The sequence below is a fragment of the Anolis carolinensis genome, chromosome 1, assembly GCF_035594765.1.
Source record: "Anolis carolinensis isolate JA03-04 chromosome 1, rAnoCar3.1.pri, whole genome shotgun sequence".
Classification (NCBI taxonomy): Eukaryota; Metazoa; Chordata; class Lepidosauria; order Squamata; family Dactyloidae; genus Anolis; species Anolis carolinensis.
Window position 1 is genome coordinate 127049385 of NC_085841.1, and position 8630 is coordinate 127058014.

At 42.1% G+C, this 8630-nt stretch overlaps 1 long non-coding RNA gene across 1 annotated transcript; it reads right to left on the minus strand.

The window, feature by feature from the left end:
* Positions 1–1840: 1840 nt before the first annotated feature.
* Positions 1841–6338, minus strand: LOC103280289 (uncharacterized). The gene is made up of 3 exons (XR_507274.3): positions 5945–6338; positions 5478–5533; positions 1841–5257 (listed from the first exon to the last, which is right to left on the minus strand). It is a non-coding gene; the product is annotated as an uncharacterized LOC103280289 (long non-coding RNA).
* Between the last annotated feature and the right edge of the window lie 2292 nt (positions 6339–8630).

The following is an 8630-nucleotide window of genomic DNA, read 5'->3' on the forward strand; positions in this document are numbered from 1 at the left end:
GAACATTCCACAGATATATAAACCCCACTTGCCTTGTTTCCAACAGACCTTGCAACCAGACCTATTGAGGGTGCCTGCAATAGATGCAGGTGAAACATCAGGAGGGAATACTTCTGGAACATGGCCATACAGCCCTGAAAACTCAAAGCAATCCAATCATTCTTTTTCTCTCTTCTCTTTCTTCCCCCCTTTGCCTGCTTTCATCTCTTTTTTCTCCTTCTCCCTCCTGCCTTTTTTCTTTCTCCTTCCCTGAACTTTCAAGGCAGTCTTCAGCCTCCTTCAGAAGCAGGGGAAGCAGGGGGTGTGGTCTCCGGGGAGGGGCATGCCCTCCGTGCCCTTAGGCCCCGCCCCCTCTGCAGCCTGTGCATGGCCTGATCAAGATGGCAGTTCTCATGGGCTGTATGGCCATGTTCCAGAAGCATTCTCTACTCATGTTTCACCTGCATCTATGGCAGGCACCCTCAGTGGTTGCGAGGTGGAATGTTCATGGTGGGGAAAAAAACTCTTGTCTGAGGCAGGTGTGACTGTTGCAATTGGCCACCTTGATTAGCATTAAATAGCCTTGCAGCTTCAAAGCCTGGCTCCGTGGCATTCCCTCCTTGCAGAAAGGGAGAGCAGGGAAAAGAGGAAGGAGGGAGGGAGAAGAGGGAGGGTGCCAGGGGATCCAGAAGCCTGGCAGCGGCGGTGGCGAGAAACAAAGGGCTGAGCCCGCTGCCGCTGCTTCTGCTGCTGCTTCTGGTCATCGGAGGGCAGAAAAGAGAAACAGGCGCCCCAGGGACACAGTTCAAGGGGCAAGGTACAAAGAGGGTGGGGGAGCCAGGGAGGGAGGCTGGTGCTGCGCCCTTCCAGGCTCTGCTGGCTCTTGCGCCTTCCACCACAGCATAGTTGGTGTATGGCTTGAGCCGCCCTTGGTTGTAGGCTTACACATTGTTTTAGCCTTCTGTGACAAACAGAGATGCCAGGATTCCATATCATTGAGCCAAAGCCATTAAAGTGGTGTCAGATTGTACTAAGTCTACAGTGGAGATAAACACTAAGGCTGGATCTACTCTGCCCTATATCACAGGATCCAATTTCAGATTATCTGCTTTGAACTGGATTATATGAATCTACACTGCCAATAATCTGAGATAAGAAGATAATCTGGGATCAGATCCTGGGATATAGGGCAGTGTAGATTCAGCCTAAGGCCCCATCTACACTGCCATATAAAATCTAGTTTATGGGTTTTGAACCGGATTATATGGCAGTGTAGAATCGTATAATCCAGTTCAAAGCAGATAGTCTGGATTAAATGTTAGGCTTCTGTTCCCCGTTCCCTTCCCCCTCCCCTTCCCTGTCTCCTTCCTTCCTTCCTTTCTCCCCCCCCCCCCCATGATTCCTCTCTCTTTGTCTTTCTTGGATGCCATAAAAATAATAGTGAAGGTAAGGTGAGAGAAAATAGATTCTGAGATGAGCAGAGAAACAAGATTTAATTTTGTGAAACCTTGCTAGAGGGCTAAGTATTTGAAAGTGCAAGTTTGGTGAAAATTAATTTTCACACATTGTTTTCAAAGAGATTTTATTTTATCTTGAATAGGTGTCGCCTGCAATTATTTCAGTGTGGAAAATAATGGCAGCTAATGACTTCCAGTTTACTCACGTTTGTCTGTTACTGACGAATTAAAGGAACCTTTCAAAATGTGAATGCCACACTATTCTGGTTCTACAACCTTCGGAAACTTATAATTGTATAGTATTTTTTCAGAACAATAACTTTATTACGAAAAAAAGGATTAGAATGATAATGAAAATAAAATAGCAACAATAACAGGCATTTATAAATGCAGGCTAATTTACAACTACAAGATAAAGCACATAGAATTCTTACATAGAATCGTTGGTGAGAAAATCCCATTAAAATCAGTATACATGCATTTGTATATATACAAAATCCCTGTCAGCTGCAGTGAGAGCAGAAATGGGAGTACTCCCAATTTCCACAGTAATCCTGAAGAGGCAGATCAATTGGTGGTACAAAATAAGACAAATGCAACCACATAGACTCCCAGCCATATGCCTATTAGAGTAAGAAAACCACAAAGAATGGTCATCATGGCTAAGCAGACCTGGTCACACTGTCAGTGAGTTAGGTTTTGCCCCTACCGAGCTAATAAATTTCGGGGCTGAAGTGTGCTCAATTGTTTACCAAAGAGCCCTTGACATTGCTGCACAAAATGATCTTATGATCATAGCGCAAGCTAGAGCCACTCCATACCTGGCTAAATTTAAATGCAATGTGTGCATGGAAACCTATCTCTTTTTTACACTTCCACTATATATTAGAAAACTTTTTACCTGAGCTAGATCCGAGCAACTTGACATTAAGTCTAAGCTAGGTAGACATCAGAATATCCCCTATACAAAGAGAACCTGTGGGTGCCGTGAGATAGATGCAGAAGTGGAGGACTCAGAACACTTTTTCTTAAAATGCCCCTATTACAACAGAATTAGATCTTTCTGTTTAGAGCCTCTGCTGGAGAACCATCCTCATTTAGAGAATAAGGAGAAATTGCACATCCTTCTACAGGGTTTTGATAAAAACTCTTTTTTAAAACTGACTCTTTTTACGCAAAAAGCGCTGGTCATCTGCGAGAAGATGGAATCTGAGAGCTGTGACCTTAATGCCATTAACAAAATCCAAATTTAAAATTTACTATGGACAAGCTACTAGTTTCACTTACCCTTGCCCCCACTCAAACCTTACCTTAAGGGAATAATTAATTAATTAATTAATTAATTTTAATCTTTTTGTTCTGTATTTGCACAACTACCTAGGCCTGTAGGGCGGGATGCTTTGTATCTCTATACATGGTTTTACTGTACGTATGGGCAAGTGTGTACGTTTTGTATGTTTCACATGTTTTGATATGTTCAAAATTGACTAATCAATAAAGAGTTGTTGTTGTTGTTGTTGTTGTTGTTGTTGTTGTTATATACAAAATAGGGTGGTCAATAGAAAATATACATTGTTTTTACTCTCTTTAACAGATGAATGATGCCTGATTTCAAAAATGTATACACATTATTTGTATTAATGTTTTATGACCCATTCAAGAAATGCCACCCTTTTTTAAAGAAGTCATTAACTCAAGTAATAGATATCAAATTCTTTTTCTTTTTTGTCGAAATATCCCAATATTTCATGTGCCTATTGTGTAACTGTTAAAGCATTAGCATTCTTCCGGAACTGAAATAGGTAGAACACATGAAGGGACCTGAACTGCATTCCAAGAAGAATGCAACTTCTGAAGGCCACACAATATGGAGAAAGGAATAAATAAATGAGGTGGGGCATGAATGTTAGTTTCAGAAAATGTGTTTTTGGAAGAGACCCTGAATTCGAAGACATGTACATAATCCTCACTGAAGACAAATGGCATATTCTAGTTGCTCTGTAAAAAAAAAAAAGGTATTGTCTACCTAAAGTGAAATTGAGATGACTTTACTGATGCATCTGAGTATAGAACAGTTATGTGGGAAGGAGACACAGTGCTGAATTTTCTTTTGTTACTTAGAATGCTATTCTCCAATTTATCAAGGACATTTTGCTTTTTTGGATTTGACTCCTGTTTTGTACTGGTTTGGCATTTTGTTCCATCTGCAAATCTGATAAGAGCCATACTATAACTCAGATAACTAACAAAGGTGAACAAAAACAAAATAAGAATGCCAGTGAAAACATACATAATTAATACAGTAGAGTCTCACTTACCCAACATAAACGAGCCGGCAGCATGCTGGATAAGTGAATATGTTGGATAATAAGAAGGGATTAAGGAAACGCTTATTAAATGTCAAATTTCATTATGATTTTACAAATTAAGCACCAAAACATCATATTTTGCAACAAATTCACAGAAAAAGCAGTTCAATACATGGTAATGTTATGAAGTAATTACTGTATTTTTTTAATTTAGGACCAAACATCATGTTTTATAACAAATCCACAGAAAAAGCAGCTCAATAAATGGTAACGTTACATAGTAATTACTGTATATATTAATTTAGCACCAAAACATTGACTGCAAAAACATTAACTGCTAAAAATTTACTACAAATATAGGTAAAGTTAAAGGTTTTCCCCTGACGTTAAGTCCAGTCATGTCTGACTCTGGGGGTTGGTGCTCATCTCCATTACTAAGCCGAAGAGCCGGCGTTGTCTGTAGACACCTCCAAGGTCATGTGGCCGGCATGACTGCATGGAGCGCCATTACCTTCCCGCTGGAGTGGTACCTATTGATCTACTCACATTGGCATGTTTTCGAACTGCTAGGTTGGCAGGAGCTGGAGCTAACAGCGGCCGCTCACACCGCTCCCGGGGTTTGAACCTGGGACCTTTCAGTCTCCAGCTCAGTGCTTTTACACACTCCGCCATCGGGGCTCCTTAATATAGGATTGCATAAAACGAACTTACAGTAACAACATTGTGGAAGTAAAAAGTTCAGTCCGGTGAAGATTTAACAAAATCTCTAGGCAGAAATGCACAGCAGGGCTCTCGCCCCTCCCTGTTTTGCTCCTGGCGAGCGGAGCAGCTGACTGAGTGTTGCTAGGCAACAACATGCAGAAGGCTCCCACACCCTTCTGGGGCAAGCGAAGAAGCTGACGGAGAATTGGGAACATGTAGCCTTGCATATATTGTTGTAGAAAAGTCTAGGTATCTTCTTAGCAAAGTAGACATCCCATGGTTCTGTAAGATGTCCTCAAACTGTTGTAACTTTAGTGTATTGATAAAGCTCTGGCTGACCAGAAAGGTTTGGTCATGCATACATGCATGCATAGTATTGCATACATATGAAATAAACAAAAAAAAAATCCACACTATTACAAAAAAGCAACTGGTACATTAAGTAAAATTTAATACAATTATCATTTTAAAAAGTTAAAGAGATAACCTGGTAATTATGGCATTTTATGGAGAATCCAGATTTGTCAAATTCAATATATGGAGGTCCATACCAAAACAATCTCCAGAGATAGCTCACACAATAAACTGGCAAGCAATAGATAAAGCGATGAAGGACAGCAATAGACATATAATAATTACTTTCAATAAATGAAAATGCTACACTGATGGCAGCTTTATGACCCGGGTAATAATTATGTTTACTGTCATAATTTTATAGCATTTTGATGCTTAAAACAAGCATAAAACTAGTGATAAAACTTCCTTTGGCTTACAGAACCCTCCATGCAAATATGCTGAAGATATCACATCCTGTAAAGAAAGGCAAATGAAAATAAAAAATACATCTTAAAAAATGGTTGATGATACTGTCTATTCTAAACTCTTATGGCTTTATGTATATGGTAATATGACAAATGTATAATGTACTATTATGATCTTTAAAATCAGATGAGAACATAAAGTATGCTATATGGTTTTAGTAGATCAGAGCAGAGAAAAGAAATGAGAATCTGGAAAAGTATTTTAATACCTCTGCTGGAAAATGGAACCCAGGATATTACAGGTCCATTAGCTTTACTTCTGTCCCTGAAAAAATAAAGTATTAAAAGAGATCATAAAATGATTGATTGTATTCACCTAAAACAGAATGACTGTTAAGCAGGAACATAGATTTGTTATGAACAGAAAATATCAAATCAGTTTAACATTGGATATGATAATAATAACTTTATTCTTAATAATAACTTTATTCTTATATCTCGCCGCATCTCCCCAAAGGGCGGCTCACACAGGGACTAACACAGGGGGGTAATCAGACGTGCCTAATTGAGCTTTGTTGTTTTTATGTTTTAAAGTTTTAAAGTTCTCCTTATTTTATTTTACCACATCCCTCCCAACTCATTTTTGTCTTTGCAAATGGGGAATAAGAAAAACAAAAAAAAAATTGGACAAGGACAAGCCCAGAGACACTAAAACATCAAAAACAACTCAACAAACCTTCTAAACAACTCATGATATCTGCTGCAACTGAGCTTGGCGTCAGCCCAGGTTTACTCCCTCGACCGAAACACACCAAACAGCCAAGAATGGAAGATTGTTTTGCATGGAAAGGAGATGTAAGTAAAACAAATATCCTTCCTACGGCTAATGGATTTGAAATCCTGGAAAGAGAAACTCAGCTAGATCAGGGAGTCAAATAGATATTGGAATCTCCCTTGCCTAACAGAGAGGAGCTTAAAGGAACCCAGGATCATGAATTAAGATCCTCGCAGGTGCCACCACTGTTTGCATTTAGCCCAGATACCTGCTGTATGGATCCTGAAATGAAGCCTCAAACTAAAACAAGGGAAAATACAACAGAGTTTATGGCAAAACAATACCTGATCACAGCACAAACTCTATTTTTAATATTTGAACAGCTATCAGGATTAAAAGACAAGCTGAATGAGTTAAAAAGTGATATGGATACCCTCATGCAAAAACATGTATCTAGACCTGTTACTACTACCTGCATTGCTTGTGGAATAGATGTGCATGAGCCTCATATCAATGTCCAATGTGCTGAGAATGATAAATTGGTTAAAGAAAATAAGAGGCTGGATAAAAAGTTGCAGCCTCAAAAGAGCCACCATCTAACATCTAAGCTGTAACAAGAGACTGCAATAGCCAAAGGAATGGAACATGGGAACTTTAAGATGGCCGATGGGAGGGTGCCTACCCCTGCAGCGGGCCTTCCCTGGCCCTTGTTGGAGGACCTGTGTGGCAAATCCGGGGTCTGCACTCAGGAGTGTTTGTTTGGCGACTCCTGTCCTCTTGGTCGGAGTTTGAATGGCCTTTGCCCGTGGTCTGGCCAGGGGGACAGGGTGGAACCGGCATGGTCCTTGAACGTCATCGAGATCTTGGACGGGGGACCGGAGCAGCCCAAGTGGCCCCAGAGTCCGGACACCCGCCACCGGCGCCGTTTGTGATGACTCATGGGCCTTGTAGTCCTGTTCCTAGTACTATTGTGACAGACGAAGAGGAAAACATGGGGTTTTTGCCGGTTCAGCAAGAGCCGGAGTCTCTTCACCTGCAGGATGTTGATGTTTGCCCTCAAGAATTCAGCCAAACAGGCCTTGGGCAGAACTCCCCTCCGTTTCCCAGGAAGGAATCTTATGCTAGAGAAAGGGGAGTCAGGGAGGCCCAACGAAGGAGTTTACGCATCGCTGCCAAAAATCAAGCTGATTAGGCCTGCTTCCCTTGGGAAATTCTAAGGAGTCACACATCTGGACAGAGTTGGGTTTCACTTCTCGTTCTCTAGGGAAAGAGTTCTGTTGGCGGGAAAACGAGACCCAATATAGGTGTTTGGCGCGAGGGATTCTTTGCGGAGTCAATTGATCACCTTCAGGAGAGAGATCGTGTGTGGACTTCGTACCCCAGTTCCTTGCTTCTCGGATCAAGCTTCAAGCCTTGCCCTGCCTCGCGGTTTTACCACGGACCCTGCTTCATGCTTCATGTTTTGCCTTGTCTCCAGTCACGGACCTAGTCAAGAATCAAGTTTATTACCAGCCTTGTTGTCAAGCTTCATTGGACTCTAAGACTCTGTTATTTCCCCACACTATTGCTTGGCAAAGTGTGTGTTTCGGTCAAGTGGATTAAAACTTTGAACTCTAATATCATTTATTGGACAATATATTTTTGGACTATATTTGACCTCATTTGAAAGGTCTGCTTCTGAACTATATTCTAACTTGTTTTTATTGATTTTATATATTTCTTTAATAAAGATATTAGATAGAGACTGGCCTCTGTGTAAGGTTATTGGTGCTCTGCTGCCAGGGTTCTGACACCGTTGCCTCTCCTTATCAGCAAGGCAGGCCCTGGACTGCACCTCGGGGATGGCGCCCAGCTCTGCAGACACTGAGAGAGGTTTGTCTCCCCCTCCATCAAGTCCTGGCAAGCGAGTGCGCAGGCGCAGATGCTGCCCAAGAAGAACAAGGCAACAACCTTCTGCCTTGTGCTCTGCCCCTAGCACAGCTATTCTCGAGGGCCCCATTTCAATAGCCAGAGCTATAACAGTCGGAAGCACCTCCAGTGTTCAGCTGAAGAAGAAAGATACATCTATGGGCCAGCAGGGCAAGGGTGGAATGCAGCAGCCTCGGAAGCACAGAGTTCCCTCAGTCTATAGGTCTAGGACTTTCTGGGGGGGCTGGATTTAGGAACCGGGCAAGCCTAACAGCACCAGCCGCTACCCAGAATCTCAATCCAACTACCAAAAGGATTGCCAACCGAGATGGGGGAGGATATATTCCCTCCACTTCTCAGGGATAAGAAATCCCCTGATTCCCCCCCTAGATCCCTGGACTCTGTGGCTATAAGACCTCTATTAGGCCTTAATCTACAGCCGGGAGAGCTGTCCTTTACGCCTGCTCCAGTCTACTTAGAAAACCCTACTCAAAAACTGTCTGATCTTGCTCCGTCCCTTTTTCAGATAGCGGGCCGAATGCTGGACACATAGCAGGCGTTAGCATGGAATGCAAATTTGGGAGGGGAATTCCTGTCATCAGTAGTGATGGGACAAACAGCAGTGGTCCTAGGTCAAGTGCCAGAGTGAGGTCGAATCGATTGGAAACTCGTTCTCTCTCCAACTTGCGTTCCATCCCCAGGCATACGGCTGAGAAGGTGCTACCAACGCCCCTCCTAT